Source organism: Ursus arctos, unplaced genomic scaffold (genome assembly GCF_023065955.2).
Source record: "Ursus arctos isolate Adak ecotype North America unplaced genomic scaffold, UrsArc2.0 scaffold_1, whole genome shotgun sequence".
NCBI lineage: Eukaryota > Metazoa > Chordata > Mammalia > Carnivora > Ursidae > Ursus > Ursus arctos.
Window position 1 is genome coordinate 74,042,783 of NW_026622763.1, and position 21,147 is coordinate 74,063,929.

Genomic DNA, 21,147 nt, shown 5'->3' on the forward strand with positions numbered 1-21,147 from the left:
GAAAAGACTCAGAAATAAACAAAAAAGGGAGGGAGAAAGAGGATATTTTAATTTCACATTTTTTCTTGCTTTATTTTTAAGATGAGAAGTAAAACTGTTCTTTTATTAAAAAATGGCAAAAGTGGTATTGAGGTAGGCTGAAAACTCACATTTCAACTCTAAAGTCTGAAGAATCGTTTTTTTTTTTAAGATTTTATTTATTTGTCAGAGAGAGAGTGAGTGAGCACAAGCAGGGGGAGAGGCAGGCAGAGGGAGAAGCAGGCTCCCCGCTGAGCAAGGATTCCGATGCAGGACTCAATCCCAGGACCTTGGGATCATGACCTGAGCCAAAGGTAGATGCTTTACTGATTGAGCCACCCAGGCGTCCCTATGGTCTGAAGGAATGTGTAACTATAACTAAACTATAACTACTGAATCCACAGATCTTAAATCAGGGAATGAATGATACGTTTTTAACATTTATAGTATTATAAAACTGCTTTCTTACAGATTACGATTTCTACCTAGATGTCTGCCAAAGCAATAGTTCTGTAATTAAAGTATGCAGGTAAAGTGGATTGCACTGAAGTATCAAGAAAGCAATGCTTTTATATGTTTAAATGTATAAGTTGTATGCATCAAATAGGCATCTGTATTGGAATACAAAATATAAACCGGCCAGTGTAAAGATGCGTACACACACACACACACACACACACACACATAGACCACTCTGGGTATGTGCTAAAACACATAGCTAAAAAGTCACCTTTGTCTTGTCCGGGATTTTCACAGCCAATTCCATAGCTGTCCCTCCAGCCCAGAAGAAAAAGGAATATTTTTCAAGACAAGTTATAAAATATTTAAAAATGGACAGAATCCTGAGTTTTCAGCACGGCAGAAGAAATGCTGATACTATGTAAAGGGTATTTTAGAACGTACTTGAGTATTTACTAGGGCTGTAAGTGTAGGGAGGCACGTGCCCATGGATTGGGGTCAAGAATATTACTAGTGCCCCTGTGCACAGGACCCAAATCTGTCATGGTGCATTTGAACCGTGGCACTCCTTACAAAATAAAGGACATGCTCTGCCATTACCAATCTGCCCGGGCATGTACATAAAGAGAGCTGACAAATGATAAAGGAAATTGGAAAGGTTGAGAGGATGAAGTCAATAATAGATTTATCTCCAGACATTTAGCACTTGAAGTGCATCTGTTATACAATATGTAGACATATTTTACAGCAAATTTGGAGATACTGTGAGCCCACTGGGAAGGGACAATATCTAATTTTATATTCTATATAATTCTGAGCATAACTTTGGTGCTTAATCACTAGGAGGAGGAGGTACTCCCGTGCTTACAAAAGGAGAAATGCACGAAAAGGAGCACAACCTGGGGTTCGGTGTGCAGGGGACACGGGGGGCGGGGGGGGACGGTCCAAGGAGAGCAAAGCCACATACAAAATCGTGTCTTATGAACAACATGAGAAGATTGCATTCTGAAAGTTCTTTTGATGATTAAAAGTCACGGTTTCTATTTTTTCTCAAACTCAAGGAAAGTTATTGCAAGGTGTTAGTCTAAAAGCACAAGAGTTCAGTAAGAAATTTTAACTAGATCTCATTGGAAAGCATTTAGGAAACAATTTCATGCCAGCTTGAGCATTATTTCCCTCCAAAGATTCATCTTGTTCTTTCGAAGAATTTATTTTATTTCATGAGCACTGTAAATATAATTAACCATAGATATTATAAAGTATTAGCTTTTATAGTGCTAGTATTTATAGTAATATGGCCCCACTTATCATATGCATGCAAAAGAAAAATTATGCCTCTTTATTTATATAAATGTGATCTGTATGTGTACTTGAAAATTTCCTATTTTACTATCCATGCTTTTCTCTCCACCTATCTGTTTTCTTTCCTCTACCACACTGTACGGAAAAACACACATGTCTTAAGGCTTAATTTTGCTTAATTTTGTGTAAATTTGTTTATAGTTAAAAATGTGGAAAGACTGAAAGGGAAACAATACTTTAAAATTTTTTTGCATCATAGCTTATTGCCCTGGGAAAAAGAAAATACGTGCTTGAGCCCTGTTGTTACTTGTTCTCTTGTCCATGGTGCCACACCAATCAGTCAGTTCAGCTACAGAGACTCGTATCCAAAGGCGTTACTTCTGGCCCTGTCACGGAAGCAGGAAGTGGGCTGACTAGTGCCGTAGCTACCATCTCTCTACACACTTCATGTTGTAGCCAGTGCGTGAACTTCTTCCTAAAGCCTGTTTTCCTTGCCACTTAAGATGGATTATTTCACTTAGTTGTTGGAGAAGATTATTTGACCAGTACGGAGAGCACCTGACCCACACTCCCTTTCTGTGGGAGGGGTTTCTGCTCTTACTGAGAAGCCCATTGCTTAGATCTTTCTTGCCCCAAGCCACAGTGCTCTGTTCTGTCTTGGAGAGTGCACGGCTCTGCTTGTTTTCTTTTTTTAAGGCATTTCACATGGGAACGCTCTGTCTTAGATGGTGAGTGTCCGCAAGATGGAGCGCCGAGAGACCTAGCTTGCTGTTTGTCACTTACCATACTGCCCGGAGCTCCCATGTATTAAAACTTCCTGGTAAGAAAAATGCCAAACTCACCACAATCTGGCACAAATATTCTAAAAGGTTTGCCAGTGTTATTATTACTTATTTTTAGTGTATTCTTACAGTTGTATCAATGGATTTTCTTCCCTACACCTCCTTATTCTGAAAAATCAAATACGCGAACATTCTCCGTGGCATAAAAATAAAGAAAAAACTTAAAAATACCTTTAATAGTAAGATTTACACTCAGAAAATTTTTTTTCTGCTTTTAATATTTGAAGTAATTATCATGATCTATATCTTGATTAAAATAGTTTTTCTTAAGGAAGGAAGGAAGGGAGGGAGGAAGGGAGGAAGGAAACAAACAAACCAGATCCTGACATTATCTCAGCAAAGCTTAAGCTAACATTGAGGAAAGAATACAGAAAACAGGAAGAGTTGATCACTCTTTTTTTTTTGGAAGACACAGTGTAGCATCCTCTTTGGAACTTCATGCTGATAAAATCCAGCTACGTAACTGGACAGTTGTCTGAAAAAGATGTACAACATTGTTCTAATGGAAGAGGTTTCTAATGGACTCAAGGGCATTCTCCCTTGCTTTGGGAAGGGACTCAAGACAATAGTTCCACCAGAATTTAACTACATTTTATTTTAACTTTCAGTAGTCATGGGGATCAAAGTAACCTTAGGATTCACAATGCAGATTTGGACTACACTCTGCTTAGTTCCTTCCAATCAGGGAAAATCATAGTTCGTAAAAATCCCCAGTAAATCACTCTTTGAAAATAGTGCGGAAAAGAATAACATACAGTCAAACGTACTATTAGGAAATTGCAGTAACCGAAGGAATCCTCTTTTATGTCTTTTAAAACATATAGGTAGATCTCTCATCTTGCTTTTAAAGAGATGTACATGATTTTAGAGACTAAATGTCAAGAACAGAGCAGTGAACTGAGGAAGATATAACATTCACTTGTATACTGGATACGAGCTATATTTTGCAGCTGTATACCATTATTTTTAAATAAAACATGAGAGAAAAGAGCCAAATACTACTTTCTGAAAGAAAAAGAGGAACAGAATGCAAGTTCAATAAGCTGAGATTTTAGTGTGTTTGACATAAAATAAAAACGCACAACTGTGATTTGGAGAATGGTTAGGCAAAAGATTATTATGTGCTCCTGAATACTCAGAAAACTGTGTCCAGATCCGTTTTATGTTATGGGTCCCCGAAGTCCTGTGTGTCTTCTCATGTGAACATGAAGACTTCTGAACTAGACCCCGTGGACGCACCCAGATAGAATGCATTTGGAATTATTTTATAAACAAAATTTGAGTCAGAAAAAGAAATGTGAATTTTGGTTTTCAAATTTTGCAAATAGAAAAGAGAGAATGAGTCAAAATAGTCACTTCCAGCCTTTTCCATTGATCAATTTATGGTTTCAAATAAAAATATTCTTTTAGATTTTCAAAATGGGAAAAATATGTATATATGAGTCTATATATTTTCTGCATGTTTCCAATATTAGCAATTACAAAATTGTTTTAAACATTGCTTCTTCTAAGAATGGATTCTCCTTTTTTCATGAATAAATATGGACTTATAGGAATTTTCTCAGATGTTTATAAAATGCAATGGCAGATTATATTACAGCGTTTTATTCTTCTGTATACAATACGAAGGTCACTTATGATCTGTAATGAGCGAAGACTCTATTTTACTAATGTTTTCCATATCACGTTTCCAACCTGATCTCCAGCTTTATCCTTGTAGTCTGGAAGTCATTGGGCGGACCAATTTATTGTCTAGGGTTAAATGAGAACAATTCTAAGAAAAAGCTGCAGTTGAGGAAAATGAAAATTAAGAGAATGATTTAATTTTAACATGTAAAGAAATCAGGTGTTTGGTTTCCTTCTTCTTCAATGTATATTTGACTCTGTGAACCTTTCATAATTATTTTCCAAGTTAATTATCAAGAAGGCTTATGCGTTTGCTGTTTTCGGTATTTTAAAGTCCTCTGCTGTGCCTTTTTCTATGTTCATGCTTTTGTCCCTTCTTCTTCCATTCTGTGGATTTTCTTGGCTCTTTTTAGTTGCTGCCTTTGTTCTCTCTTCCCTCACTTAGAAGCTTTCTCTTACTCTTCAGACTCTGAATGAATCATAGACGACCTCCATGGATGCGAGGTCCTTCCAAGCCCAGCCATGCTAAGTGACATGACTGAGTTTCTCAGCAGATAATATTGGTTCCCCCCCCATATTCCAGTGTTTCATTTGCAAAAAAAAAAAAAAAAAATCAAAAGAGTCATCTTTTGCGGAAGGGTAATAAAATGACACATACTAAAAATTAAATTTCATAAGGAAGGTTTATTATTGATGGTGTGAGCTATTGCAGTTTGGATCTTTCATAGGTTCACTGAGACAAGAATAAACTAGGAATCTGTATGATTGCCATCATATATCTTTTTTCAACTATAGCAATCTCCTTTTGGTTGGGGGTTGTAGGAAATCAGGTAGTATCTTTTGGAATACAAGAGGAAAGTACGTGTTGCAAAATTCTTTGAGGCTTTTGATTTTATTGCTTCAAAATTGGTCAGAAATCAGGAAATCTTTTTTTTTGGTCATTCTTTTTCTAATCAGAAACCAAGGTTGACAAAAGCATAAGGTTAGATTCTAAGGGGGCATCGACCTTAGTAAATCCTTCATATTCATATGCACAAATATGATGGTCGTGCATAAAATGGTTATTGAACTACGTACATCACACAATGTAGAATTTTCACAGCAAAAAAAGGAGGCTTGTGTGGTTTGGAAGGCTATGGTAGAAAAAACTTGGCCTCGGGTGTCTAAGGCAGTTGCCACCAGAGGGCGATTACTATAGCAAACTTCATTCTACACAATTGCTTTTTCTTTTCTTTTCTTTTTCTTTTTTTTTTTTTTGTCCTTGTTGTCCAGTTAACAAAAGATGTAACATTCTCACAATGGAACCTTAAACTTTATACAGGATAACTCTGACTGCAAGTTCATTTTCAACTTCAAAACAGAAGTAAATATTGTTGGTATTAGGAAGGAAGGAAGGGCAAAGGGAAATGAAATTTCTTGTTAGATTTGTTAGGAGATCTTTAGATGACAAATTGAAAGAAGAAAATAGTGCCTGAGTGGAAGGTTGGAACTGCAATGTACTTCTCCCAGAGATATTTATTTACTCTGTTTTACTCCTTTGTTTTCCTTAGAAGTAACAGAACAAGTTGATGCCTATTGCCAGTGGTTTTAGAAGTCATTAATTTTAAAGGTTTTTTTCCCCCCCTTCTCCTTGCCAAGAGGCATCTTAGTGAGATATTTTGGATTTGGTCCTAAATATCCTTTATAGTTTTGTATACATTTTATCCTGGTCTGAACATCGGACTGCATAAGTGATAGAGTGATGCATTTAATAGCACGGCATGTAACATAATGCACGCTTTAATACCTGGAATACAGTAAGGCAGTAGCTTTGAGTTATATTACCCATCGTAAACTTCTTTAACCTGTGGCTCATTTTCAAAATAATAAACGTAACTATTCCATAAAAATATCTCAACACAGAAGAGCCAGAAAAGTGAAGGACATGAACAGATGGTACATCAATCTTCTGCATTTATACAATTTGTTTTTTAATGCAAATAGTGTGGGTTGCCTGCTCATGCCTTGGATATTTGTTCCAAAGATGAGCACATTTTCTTATCTTTCTGGATCAATGTGACATTTGCAGTTATCATAAAGTGGGAGCCCATTTAATGATGTTAATGCTTCCTTAATGTAAAAATAAAATCACCTTCTTTATAAAAGCAAACAGATTAAAAGTCCCAAAGAGACCATTGAAATCTGTGACATTTGCAGTTACTAGTAACTAGATGGCTTGATTATACACAGGTTAAAAAAAAAAAAAAAAGGAAATCTTAAAAGCATTGTTTATGATCATTAATCAGAACATTAAATGTGAATTCTAGATTCCCCTATGAGTAAGAAGGTAAATAAGCATCTATTTATATAAAGAAACCAGCAAGTTAAAGACTTTTAAAAAAGAATTACCACAATTAAATGTTAAGTTAATAAACATCTCTAAATTTTAGGAGAGTTTGCAGGATCTTTGTGGATCCTTAAAAATAAATGATAGTATTTCTGAGATAGAATATTTTTCTGAAACAGAAAACAGACTTAAAAATAGTACAGTAGTTTAGATAGTAATAGTAAAGCCGTTTAGGTGTGGCACTGATTTTTTTTTAGCTTAATTCATAGAATGATTCCAGTGCGTACCCACCCACCCCCATGGATTTCCACTTTCACAGAGAAAAGTCATTTATAGAAGAAGAGAGATGTTTCTAAGGCTGTTTCGTTCCATCAGTAGAGCCTACTTGGCTACTTCATGGGGAGCCTGCTTTGGGAATTCATTTCTTTTTCGTGTGTATTGTGTCTGTTTTCGATGTTTCATACACATGCCCAGAGGCCGTCTGGCAGCATATACACTTTTTAAAGCCAATTTGAAAAAGCAAATCATTTCCCTTCCTGATAAGACAGCTGGCTGTTGCATACAGCCTTTTCCACTAGAAACGAGCTATGGTCACTAACTAATTCCAGAAGGTCCAAAGAGTTGGCATTTGATGAGAGCAAATTTTGATCACGATCGAACGGGCATCAACTCCAATAACGGGCCAATGTACGGGATGCAGGGCCCAGGAGTGTCACGTAAGTGACCTCGGCCGCTCCGTGTAGCTCCCCAAAGAGCCTGTGGAGAGAGAACAAGGGCAACACCACCTCGGGAAAGTTCTCTGAAACAAGTGGAGATAGGTCTTAGGGTGTTTTTTTAATAGATCTCTTTACAGATTTTATTTCACGTGGAACCATGAGTGACTCCCTTTGCTGGTGGGTGGAACCATGTCCGCAAAGGTTATCCATGTACTTGCCATGAATCTCACACCTAGTTTCATAAATAGAGCTGAGGGTAACAGGGCCTTTATTGCAGCAATTAAATATTTTTTTAGGCTCAGGCTTATGTGCCCGGGGTGAAAATAAAATCATATTGGCTTGAAATAATTGAATCATATTTTGAAAAGAAAATGAACATGCAGGCTGAGGCTTCAGCCTCTGAGGGAGTCACTCAGTGATCCGCTGGGCAACAAATATTTATCGAACACTTGTTTTGCAAAGCCAGGCACACATAATAACAGGGTGTTAAGGGTCCAGTGATAAGATGGGCACACTGTGTCTTCACAGAGCCTGTAAGCCACTGGGGAAAATATATTAGACCAGCAATTATAATAAATAATAATAAAGATAATCCTAGAGGGTATATAGGGTATATATGGGAGCACGGATTATAGAGATCTAATCTAGCCTAGAAGTCAGGAATGAGAAAAGAAAAGGTTGTTCCTAGAAGAGGGACTGATAAATGTGCAGGCTCAGCAGTGAGATAGATAGATTGGAGGAAGTGAAAGTTCTGGAAGACTCAAATGGGTATAATGGAAGAGAGAGAATGATAAGCCATGAAGATGAATAGACAAGTAGAGTCCAAGCAGTAGTGGGTCTTGAGAAGAGAGGCCACTGAAGGGTTTTACAACATGACAATCAGAGAAGAAGGGATGGAGAACTAATCACCAGGATAGGCTGAAAGGATCAGGAAAGACCATGTCCTGCTTGGCGTGTTGGCAGCAGAAGCTTAGATGGTAAACCTTGACTTTCAGGAGTTAAAGAGAGTTCGTGAGCCTCACACATTCCTGCAGAACTATGGTTAAAGCCATAGTCACCTTCGCATACCCATAAACCCTTTCTCCGTTCCAGCATGGAGACCGGCAGATAGTAGCTGCTCAATAAAATGTTAGGAAGCAGAATCCAGGGGCTGTATTAGTACTCGTGACCGCTCTAGCACATTACCACAGACTTAGAGGCTGAAAACGACAGAAGTCTATCCTGTCACAGTTCTGGAGGCCAGACCTCCAAGATCAGCCCGAAATGAGGTTCTTGGCAGGGCTGACCTCCCTCCTAAGGTTCTAGTGGAGAATTGACTCCTGGCTTCTTTGAGCTTCTGGTGTCTACTGGCTTTCCTTGGTTTGGGATTGCATCATGCCACCCTCCATCTCTGTCTTCACCTTGCCATCTCCCCTGTGTGTCTGTCTTTCTCTTATAAGGACATTTGTGAGAGACTTTAGGGCCCACCCTCATTATTCAGGATAACCTTCCCATTTCAAGACTTAATTTAATCACACCAGCAAAGACTTTGTCATATAACATAACATTTAAACGTTCTGGGGATTAGGATCTGATACCCTTGGAGGGCCAGTTTGCAGCCAACTACAATACTTACAGTCCTTAACATCTTCAGTGTTGAAGGAAAAGGTAAAATAGCCTTCCATGTAACTATTCGAAGATTCAAGTCTTAAACTCCAATGCGGAAGCAAACATTCAACGTTCCTCTAAGGATGACTCTAGCCCCCTGGCGGTTCTGTGCTGTAACACGCCACGCAGCTGTCGGGAGGGCCCTTGGGAAAAAGTTATCGCAAAGGTGCTTGGAGTAATTTAGTGCTTACTTGCAGTGAAGTGGATCATAAGAAATGTGAGAGCAAAGCCAATGCCATTTTGTGCTTCCCACAGGGATTAAATCCAAGGGAGTTTTCTCTGTGGTCTCTGGAGGGCCCTGTCTTAAAGCATCTCCTCACAGTTTGACTAGGACGGGTTAAAACTTCCAAAGTAGGGTCTTTGTCTGAACCATACACTCAATGCTGGGAATGGTTCTTTTACTCAAAACAAGCAAAAACCAACCAAGATAAAACCTTTGAACACCAGGCACTGTCGTAGGTTCCAGCTCACAATGACTAGATCTCATGGAGGAAGTTCTACACTAGGAGTAAATAAAATAAGTTCTAGGTGTTCTCTGGGCCTGCAACATACCAGTCCTAGCCCAGATTATGGTGGCAGGGAGACTCAGAAGTGTTTTTGGGCACTTTACATGTGCTATAATACTCAATTCTCACAACTCTGTGAGATAATATTATCATCACCATTTAACAAATAATAAATCATGGTTCAAAAGTTCAATACTTTTATGAAGTCATATAGCAAATTTGGAGTGGGTCTGTTGGTAGAATTCAAATTAGTCTGACCCCAGTGCTCATGATTATTCCATCATAACAACCTTATTGCCCAGAAACAGAATTGGAGGTTAGATGTCCTTAGATCCAAAATCGGGTTTGCCATTATGCCACGCACCACAGGGTCAATTCCTGAAAGAGGCCATTTCAGGATAAACAGGAGACTGCATCCTTCTACCACTACATTTAAGAAGTTCATTTCCTTAAGATGTCATAGAGTCCAAAACAGCTAATCAGTTTAGCTAAATCAGTAGATTCAGGGCCATAAACATCAAGAAAATATCTTCATAGAATATAGCTCACCTTTTGAGGCTGCTGTTGTGGAGAATGCCCATGACCTTAGACAAATATCCTTAGGGACGTCGATAAGGACGACCATCTTCCTGATTTCTTTTGTTTCAGATGAGCTATGAGAAATGTGTGCCATCCTTGCCTCCTCTAAGTTTAATGGTAAGGCTCACTAATATTAGAGCTCTGAAAACATATTTTTCTGATTTACATGGCTTTTACATGAGTCAGAAGCACAACTACAAATAGTAAAATTGTCTTATTAAGTCAATGGTAGAGTAAATGTTCTGGACATGCCAAGGACATGGCTACTGCCTTCTCTTCAACAATCCTTGGCATCCTAAGGATGTCACACAATTTCTTCCCACAGCGGAGGACAGATTCATGCTGTTACTTTTTTTTTTTTTTTAAGCAATCTTGGTTGAAAGCACCAACAGTGATACAACTTGGTTCATTTTGTCATTTTTTACTCCCTTGAATTACTACATAAATATTAATAGCTAAACACATTGCAAACAGGTGGAGCTCATTCTGTCTCTGGAGCGCTGCCACCGTTATGTGATATCTCAGATGGGTGACGAGATTTTCCATGTGGGGAGGGCGGTCTGTCATTCCATGCCAACCCCATTGGACACACCCTTGGCTTGGAGTTCTTTATTTCCTGTGATATCTCTATGACAGCCTTCTTGGTCTTTTAACAGTTCATTCAGTAGAGTGGGAAGGAGTAACACACTCCACTTAAGAACCACATTCACTTCACTGTATATCTGGTTACTTTTTTTCGTACAGTGGCTGCTACTGATAAGATCAAGGAAGAAAGCCCCCAATATTTAAAGGTATCTGTCAGCTACGCATGAAATATTTGTTTACCACACATCCAAAAATTGGTGTATGCTTGATGACCTCTTCAAACTAGGAGTCACAGATTTATTATGGTAGATAATATTATGCTTAAGTCCCCTCTTTGTCCCTTGATTTGCAAATACAAAGCTTAAACTATACATCCAGAGTAAAAATGTATTATCTTACAGTTATCAATATGTAAGAGACATGATTGTTTTCAAAGGCCTTAGGTGCGGGGGCATAATATTTGTCTACCTTTCCATGCTGAATTATTTTCTTTATGTATATTTACCTCCAATGCACAGACATATTTCAAAATGAAATTCAGAAATCCAGCTGGACATCATGCTAGATGTGATGACTAGATTATTCCTCCTGTGTCAGTAAAATAATCCATTTAAAATATACGTGTTTTCATGGGAAGCAAGCATATTTAGACTCGGTCTGGAATATGTTGAATGTATGTGATTGCGTGTGATGTGCTCTGACTAGAAAATGCACGAGGCTCGTGTACTTGAATTCCTCAACTGGTTTACAACAGATCCACAAATCTTGTTATAAAATTTTTAAAATTTGATTTGTAAGTCCAAATGGCCCATCTTTCAAACCTTATGCATTAGAGGAGTGTCTGATTCACCCCTGCAGTTAGGCAAAATTTAAATTTTGTGATTTCATGGAGGATATTTGATTTAGTTCAAATCACGAAACAAAGTTGTATTTCTATTGTCATCTCATTGGTTATTTATCACATGTTTAATGAAAAACTATTGAGGTAAAAACATAGCTTTTATTTTTCTAGTAAGGTAGCAGCAGTAAACATCCTTGATATCAATACTTTTGGTATCTGTTTAAAAATCTGCCTTAAAATCAATTAGTAGCCCTGTCAGATGTGAAACAGTTTTTTTTTTTCTTCTCCACTTTTAGTTTAGATTCGGCTCCTTCCCCATTTTCTCTGCCTGTTGAGGGTTGCCTGGGGGTACAGGGGCCATTTTCAAGATGGGTTCCGCATGTGCTTTTTAGGGAGAGAGTCCATAGCTTCCATCCATTTACACAGGAATCTGTAACAATCTACTGTACGAACCCATACACTTACATAACTCAAACCATGGGAGAAAGTGACCAGAGAAATGAAAACCAACAGATTACGTGAGGATGGAGACATGGCTTCCATTTTTATTCAGCTTTGTACGTGTAGACAGTTTTGTTACAGGGAAGATGAGCCTAGCATGACATAGGACTTCTGGTCCTCAGCAAAGCCTTTTGTTCAGACTTGTGTCTGCCTCAGAGATCTGCAAATACTCCTTCAGATATTCAGGTGTATTTTAATTTTTTCTTGTTCTCATGAATTTTTTCTTGTTAAACTTATCCACTCCTAAACACAAGTTGAACAAACTCAGAGAACCATGATCTCTTATTTCATAGTTGCCTTGTGTCCTCACGGGAACCCTTCTCAGTAGGTATAGTGGAGTACTGGACCATTCATCGGAGAGTTTGGATGCCAGCCGGACTCTCCTGCTGATTAGCTCATGACTCTGAATAAGTCACCTTCAGGACCTCATTTTCCTCATATTTATTATGCGGAAGACATTATAGAGTAGATGGACCTGGATTCAGATTCCTGGCATGTCATTTACTATTGTGTAGACTCCTGCCTTAGTCTCCCCATTTATTGGAAAATATGTACACTGTGGAATTATTTCAATAATTAGGTGAGGTAATACAGATAAGGGGTTAGCATAAGACCTGACACGTGATAAGCATTGCATTTGTTATCCAGAAAGGCTGACTTAGTGATAGTTCTTAAGAATTAAAGTTTCGTTTTCCTGACTTATAGTTATCCCATCATTTTCTTTTTCTCATAAGCTCAAAAAAAGTAAAGAAGCAAAAAATATCACTCACTTGTAGTAAGTGATATTATGTCCTTTTCTTCCACACCTTGATTTTGCTTCTACCATGTGCAAACCCCAAAAGCACCCTTGCTAAATAAAGATGGAACAGGGGCATGGATGTGTAAGGAGAGCACTGAGCAAGGGGGACCATGGAATAGGCCAAATGACTGGTCAGTGTGTCTGGGGATGTTCAACTTGAAGAGGCAGTGGCTCAAAGCAAACACAAGGTGGTCATAGAATATTTAAAATATTGTTGAAGTCTCGGCACATATTCCCATGATGCTCAGGGGTAGGTGTGTGACAAAGTGAGTGGAGGTCACATGAGAACAGAACTTGTCTCTCTGTAAGCAACATCACTTTTAATGTCAGAACTCACCCCAAAATGAGAACATCAGATTATGCAGGGGCACACTGTTGTTCGGTGGTGAGAGATTTCAGACTTGACATAAGCCTCACCAAAAAAAATTTGCTATTGAAGAAATTTTTTTTCCTATATTTGAACCAAAATCTGTCTTTCTGTATTTTCTTTTTTACTTCAAATTTTTCACATCTATGTTTTAAATTAACGATTCCATTGACTATTCTTTGCGATGCCATTAATGACTTTCTAATTCCTGGATCTAATAAGCTTTCAGTTCTTAAATATGCTACATCTAGTTTTCAGTGCATATTCAATAAATGTTATTGTCATAATCTTCATATTCTCTAAGCTTGAGATTTTTGGCATAATTTACCTTGATTTTTTCTCAAAACTTTCTGTGGTTTCTACAATTCATTTGTGAAATCAACATTTCAAATATCTCATCCAGTTATTTTGGGGGGGGGAGCTGTTCTTAGGTTCTTTTTTTTGGGATTTTCTTTTCTTGACCCTGAAATATAGGTGGGCACAGCTCTTGACTCTTTTCTCTTTTCCCTGGGTAAACTTATCCCATCTCAACAAGGGTGCATAGAGAAAAGGAAACTTTAATGCCCTAATTATCCATTCCATGAAATGACGTAAGTTTTATGCATTTGGAATAGTGCCAGCTATGTACCATCCTTGGGAGAATTGAGAAAGTGGTCACTCAAATCCTTTTCTTTAAGATTTAATTCCTGCGTGGAATTCAGACTGAAAAAGGTAACTCTCCAAAATCTTTCTGGCCCAGACTGCTGAAGACATATTTCCAACATCTTACTCGCTATTACCTGGACAAACCAGAGCCCTTCAAACCTGGCATTTTCTCCTGAGAACTTTTTCTTTATCCTCATGACTAAGGATGTACAACTGCCCAATCACTTGCTCAGAAAGTTCAGGAGAAATCCTGGGCTCTTTTCTCCCTGAAACTTGAAGAGATTAGCTACTAGATATGTCTCAGATCAGTTGCCTTCTGTTCTGTTCGCTGGCTATGTTTAGCTCTTTATTACATTTTATTTGGACTATGATCAGAGGGAAGGAGTCCTATACCTACATTTCTTGCTGCATGAAATATCACCTAACCATCACTATCATCTTTAACCTATCCTTCAAAACTGTCAAAATGATCTCTTCTGAACATAAATAAAATCTATGTTCATTTGGTTCAATCTTGGCTCATCCATTGGCGTGGCACACAAGTTTTCTATCGGCCAGCCCAGGTTAACCTTCCCAGCCCCCTGGGATAGTCTGTCTTCTCCTCCTGCTAGAGCACTTGAAGTTCTTCGAATGCACAACATTTTTTTTCCCTTTAGGTTTTATGTCTACTATTACCCTTTCCTAAATGCCATTCACCTCTTCATCTATCTGGTGAACTTTACCCTTCCTTTAATATTTAATTTAAATGCACCATTCTCATTAAAATACTTTGATCCCCCAGTTAATTAGCATTGAGCAGAGTGTCTGGAACATAAAAAATTCTTAACAAGTATTAAATATGAAATATATTACTTTTTAAATTGGGGTATAATTGGAATAGAACATATTAGTTTCAGGTGTACAACAAATACACAGTTGACCCTTGAACAGTGCAGGGGTTGGGGCGCTGACAAAATCTGTGTATAACTTTCGACTCCCCATAAACGGAACTACTGGTAGCTTGCTATTGACCAGAAGCCTTACCAATAACTTAAACAGTCGATTAATACATATCTTGTATGTTATAGGTATTTTATACCGTATTCTTATAATAAAGTAAGAATTACTTTAAAATTTAAAAAAACATAAGAAAGAGAAAATACATTGACAGTAGTGTACTTGTACTTATCGAAAAAAATCTTTGTATAAGTGAACGTGCCCAGTTCAAATCCGTGTTGTTCAAAGGTCATCTGTATTGTGAAATGATCACCACAGTAAGTCTAGTTAAATATTTTATTAATAATACATGTTACATTATGATTATGCTATTGAAGATGGGATGCAGGCTCTGGATATCAGGTTGTAGCAACATAATTCTAGGTGCCTTCTACGATTCTATGGTTCTATGATTTATTTTAACTGTTTAGAAAAATCTAATATTAATCCCATTTCTATTTTCCTTCAGTTAATATGACAAAAACACATTAAGACCCCAACAGTATTTCTCAATTGACTAGGCTTGAATTCCTGGAATTAATATTGCAATCCTAACTCTAAGACTATAATGTCATATTGACATTTCAAAAAATACATCTTTTAGCTCACTGGCACTTCAATGGAATTCTTTATCCATGAAGGTTCCTCATTTATTTTGTGCCTAGTATAAGGCATATTTTATAGCATTTAAACATTAAATCACATTTTACTACTTCCCTCACCTAGCCCTACGGTCTATTTTAGGTTTGAACAATTCTAAGTCAATGTTCTCGCCTTACGGGGGAAGAATCCTGGAAAAGAAAATCTCTAATTTTTTGATCAAAATGTGTCCTTAAATCTCTCTCTACCCCACCGTAGTGCTCTGTGTTTTTACTTTCCTTTTGCCTCTCCCTCTCTGCTGACATTAGCATAAAAATGTGCTACCCTAACTAAGCAGTCTGTTAACTGATAAGCTATCAAAAAATCATCTGTTATTTTTATAGCTCAAAGGCAGATGCCATTTCAAGAACCAGAGTTGAATGAGTAGGGTTTGTTAGTGCTTTTTAGATTCATCATTGTAAACTTGAGGTATTTTAAAATGGAATGATTGGAGGCTTGAAATATTATCCCATGAGCAATCAAGCTTTAGAATTTTGCTAGCCTTAAATTTTTGTCTGCATGAAATCATTTCATATCACATTGTACCATAAAGAATCTTGGTTGTTGTCTAATGTTTGTATGGAAAAATCTTTCCTGCATTAAATCAGACCATTGTAATTATCCAGGAAAACTCAGATCAGAACATCCCCTTCTATTCCAGCAGAGGCCCCCTTTGCCATGAGATGCTTTTCAAAGGGTCTCGGAAACAGCAAACATGTGCTTGGTAAACAACTATTTTCTCAGGTTGCTTTTCTGAATTGCTTCGGGCATAATAAGGTGGCACTCTAGTTAGAAGCGGGTCTGCTCCAGGTCCCAGGCCTCGAGACTCCTGAGATTGCTCTCGGAGGCTTGGATGAGAAGTCCATTTGAATAAAAGAATTATTTAAAAACCGGGGAACTTGGCCTGCCAAGATTTGTCACTGTTATAGACTGCTTTTGTGTCACAGAAGCTAGTCACCCATTTAGCGATTACCCATTTATAGAAAAAAAGTCACGATTTACAGAAAAGGAAAAGGAAACCACAAATGGTGGAAAGGAAGATGAACTATTTAATAACACAGATATCAGAGCAGTGAACATGACAATGGATCAAGATGTTTATATGATTATGCTCCAATATATTTTATACTGTGCAGTCATCCAACAGTGCCTTGATGGATTGAAATTTAGAATATGGTTTAATTTACTGATCAGTAAACGATTTGAAGCCTATGATCTCAATAGTTCTTAAAATCTAGCCATTGTTGTCATCATCAATATATCATTTTTCACAAATAAACACCAACATCTTATAGAGAGTAAACTGAATACATGGGTGTGTATAATGGTTCAATGATTATTTTTAAAATTAAATAATATTTTAAGTTACACAAGTATTCAATGAATGCATGCTTGCTGTAAGACTTCAAACAATACAGAAATATATTCAGTAAAAAGATATTATTTCCCTCTCCACATTTACTCAAAAACCAAATACTGTCAATAATTCAATACGTATCCTTTAAGGTCTTCTACCATGTGCTCACGGCGTATCTGTCTACCTGCCCACCTATCCCTATGGAGTCTTAGACATTGCGCAGTTTTATTTGCTTTATTTCATTTTTAGGGAGGCATCATCTCATATACACCTAAGACTCAGGAGTAAGACGGCCTGAATTCAAAATCTTTAACCTTCTTCAAGTCCTTGACCCCGTTATGCCTCAGCTTCCTCCGTTTCAAATATGTATAGTAACAGTACTTACCTCAAAGAATTGTTTTGAGAAGTGTCTGTGTGTGTTCCACAGTTCTGACTATTTCTTATATTAATTGTATAGATGAAATACTTTGCATTATTCCTAGCATATAATAAATATTGCGTTAGTGTTATTATTATTGATTATTATTTTTAACTCCATGTCCTCTTTTCACGTAATAAAATATCTTATATCTTTCCAGATCACTCCATAAAGATCTATCATATTCATTTCAAATGCTGCATAGTATTCTAGACTCTGGGACGAATTTAGTTGACTCTTTTCCTATAGATGGACCTTTAGCTCTTTTCCTTTCCTTTCCTTTTTTTTTTTTTTTTGCAATTAGCATAATGTAATGAGCATCTGTCTGTGTGTGTCTGTCTGTCTGCTTTACGTGCCTGCCTATAACATAGATTCTTAGAAATGGAATTGCTAGATCAAATGGTATCAATATTAATTATTTTTTAGATACCCCTGAATTGCTCTCCAAAATGCTTTAGAAATTTGCATTTGCACCGACAATGAGTACAAGCGTCTTCCCTGTAACCAAACCATTTCTCACAACTTCTTAAAAGTTACAATTTGGTTTAAAATTTCATTTCTCTCAGGGGCACAATTGGGCATTACCAGCTAAGTAGAATGTTACAACTTTTGAATTTCATGTAATCTGACAGGCAAAAAAATTGATAAATCTTTTTTTTTTCTTCAGTTTTTTCAGTTTTGCACTTCTCTGATTAATGGTGAGGTTGGGCATCTTTTCATGGATGATATTTATATTTTTTTAATTGATTTTTATGATCTAGTATTATAGATATTAGTCATTTGAATCATATGTGAAACAATTTATCCTATTCTTTTATCTGCTTTCTAATTTAATGTTTTTATTATAAAAGCTTTACATTTTAATGTTTTTAAAAAGACAATATTATTTTTAATGGCTTCTGCATTATGTGTTCTGTTGTGAGATAACAGAAAATATATATATAGGCCTCTGCCCCTGGTTCCTGGCACAGAGCTCTTAAAACCCTTGTAAATTCCTAAGTGATAAGAATTCTAGGAGCATCTATTGTTCTAATATTTACTTTGACCCCATCCCTGACACAGGGCTCCTAAAACCCCGTGAATTCCTAGGTGATAAGAATTCTAGGAGCATCTTTTGTTCTAATGAGGTGATTGACAGTGGGGGTGGGCTCCTGGATGGGGGCTGGTCACCAGAAAGACCAAGTCATGATTGGAAGCTAGAGTTCAGCCTCACCTTCCCATCCTCCAGAAAGGGGGAGGAGCTGGAAATTGAGTTAATAATTGAACATGCATAAAATCCCAATAAGATGGGGGTTCAGAGAGCTAAGTTGGTAAATCCACACTGGAAGGATGTTGCACCCCAACTCCGCAGAGACAGAAGCTCCTGTATTGGGGACCCTCCCAGACCTTCCCTATGTATCTCTTCATATGGCTGTTCATCTGTACTCTTTATCAAATTCTTTAGTAAACTGGGAAATGTGTTCCCCTGAGTTTTGTGAGCCATTCTAGCAAATTAATTGAATACAAGGAGCAGGGGGGTGGGTATTGGGGCCTCCAATCTATAGCTGATTGGTCAGAAGCACGGGGCTCTGCAGTGGGGATGGGGGGCAGGGGTGTCAGTCTTATGGGCCAAGCCCTTACCTAGGAAATCTGACACTGTCTTCGGGTAGGGTCAGAATGGAGTTAAATTACAGGACATCTCAGCTGGTGGTTTAGAGAATTGCTTGATGTGGGTAAAAACCTGAACACATTTGGTGACTATCAGTGTCAGAAGTGAAGTGTTCTCTGGGAGTAGTAAAGGAGACACACAGGAGAGAAACACAGTGGGAAGAACTGGGTTTTTCCTTTATCTTGAATAGCATATATTAGTAGTTTTCTATTTTTGGTAAATTGTGTAATTCTTGAATCCGTCTGAAAGTTATGTTTCTGTAAGATAAAGTGTGAGGTTTTTTGGTGTGAGAGAAATCTGTTTTACTTCCCCCATTTAAAGAGCCACATCTCATACCAGTTATTAAGTCGTCTATCTTTTCCTTAATTATTTAAAATGCTATCATATCACATACTAAATTCCCATATATGATGAGTGTAATTCTTTGCTCTCTATTCTGTTCTATTAATGCTTATCTGGTCTTGTACCAATACCACATGTTTTTAATTAATAGTTTTATGGTATATTTTAATACCTGTCAGGGCATTATCCTTATAACTGGTGATTTTTCCAAAATTCTCTTCCAAGTTAACTTAGTAATCAACTTACCAAGTTCTGTAGAACCAAATTGGAATTCTGATTGGAACTGCATTAAATTTATAGATTAATTTAGTTTAATATTTTAAATCTTAGATTCATTTGAATTATTCCAGTCAGGTACACATTATTTATTTTCTTCTGTTCTTTCTATTCTATTTCTTTCTTTCTTTCTTTCTTTCTTTCTTTCTTTCTTTCTTTCTTTCTTTCTTTCTTTCTTTCCTTCCTTCCTTCCTTCCTTCCTTCCTTCCTTCCTTCCTTCCTTCCTTCCTTTTTTTTTTGAGCAAGAGAGAGAGCAAGTGGGGGAAGAGGCAGAGGGGGAGAAAGAATCCCAGGCAGGCTCCACACTCAGTGTGGAGCCCAACACGGGGTTCGATCTCATGACCCTGAGATCAGGACCTGAGCTGAAATCAAGAGTCAGAGGCTTAACTGACTGAGCTGCCCAGGTACCCTATTCTATTTCTAACTTACTGTCTTAGCTAATTTGAGTTTGACTTTAACTGTCCTGGGACATGGTATTTATTCCTATTTCCATCTAGTGTATAGTATGTCCCTCATTACCATTTTGTAATTCTTTATGAAATAATAGCAATAATAAATAATAAACTAACCCAAAGATACCACTTACTTTTTGCCAGGCACTTTTCCACGAGCTTCACACATATTTGCTCATTGAATCCCTTCGGCAGCTCTGCAGTCGTTAGCGTTACTGTCTACACTCTAACACAGGCGGAAAGGGCATTTCACAAGTTGCCGATGGTCACACAGCTGGTAAGCAGTGGAGCCAGGATTCACACCCAGGCAGCCTGGCTCCAGCATCTTTGTCCTTAAGGACTATTTAGATATTTTATGACTCTGTCTCTTGTGTTGTGATCCTTTGTGTTGCAACTGAGACTGTGATCTTTTTTCCCATTAAAATTTCTAATTGCTTTTTGATAACATATATAGAAAAGCTATTTTTTTTGGCAAGGTCTTGTGTTATAAACATATCTATTAGAGATAGTTTTAAATATCAAATACGGTGCTGCTTTATGTCCACAATTAAGCAAAGTCTCAATCAGTGGATACTTAGTTTTACTTCCAACTTACCAGTGAAATGACTGGTCTCTTTTGCAGTTCATAAAAAAAAAAAAAAAAAAAAAAAAAAAAAAAATGAGAGCAGAAAGAGTCTTCTTTCTTATTGTGTCTTCCAAAAAATAATGGAATTCTTCTCTCATTTATCAAACCTTTATTGAACACAAATGGAAGCTATGCTCATTGTAGCATATGGACAAGATGAATGTGAAATATGATTGCAAATTGATAGTTTGTCACTAATGAGGGTTTTTTAAAAGTCAGTATTGAAAATCATTATGCTATTTACATGAATATTTGTTGATCCTGTATTTAAATTAAAGCTTTTTAAAACATTATTATGAATAAAATTAGGTGGTTTGCAACTGCATGACATCATGTGGGGGAAGGATCATCAGTGATTTTTACTGTCCTATCTGTATCTATTATTCTTTTTTTCTTATCCCTATGCCTGTCCCTGTTCCTAAGCTTTCATTTTACTTAGAACATTTTTTTGCCCAGTGAAAACCTCAAGCAAGCAATGTGACTTCCATTAAAAACACACAAAACAGAGGGGATGATGTCATTGAGATGGCAGAACAGGAAGCCTTAGGCTCTCCGTCCTCAAATGGAAACACCCATTTAACAATACACGGATCAACTCCCTTCATGAGAAATCCAGGGAATGAGGGGTTCCTGCACCCCACATAAGCATGTATCCA

General features: G+C 37.3%; 1 long non-coding RNA gene across 1 annotated transcript in view; it reads right to left on the minus strand.

Moving 5' to 3' along the window:
* The window catches only part of LOC123000678 (uncharacterized), a 35,349-nt gene extending 15,240 nt beyond the window's left edge, over positions 1–20,109 (minus strand). The window contains exon 1 of the long non-coding RNA XR_006408823.3: positions 20,001–20,109. This is a non-coding gene — a long non-coding RNA (uncharacterized LOC123000678). The remainder of the gene's footprint in view (positions 1–20,000) is intronic.
* Between the last annotated feature and the right edge of the window lie 1,038 nt (positions 20,110–21,147).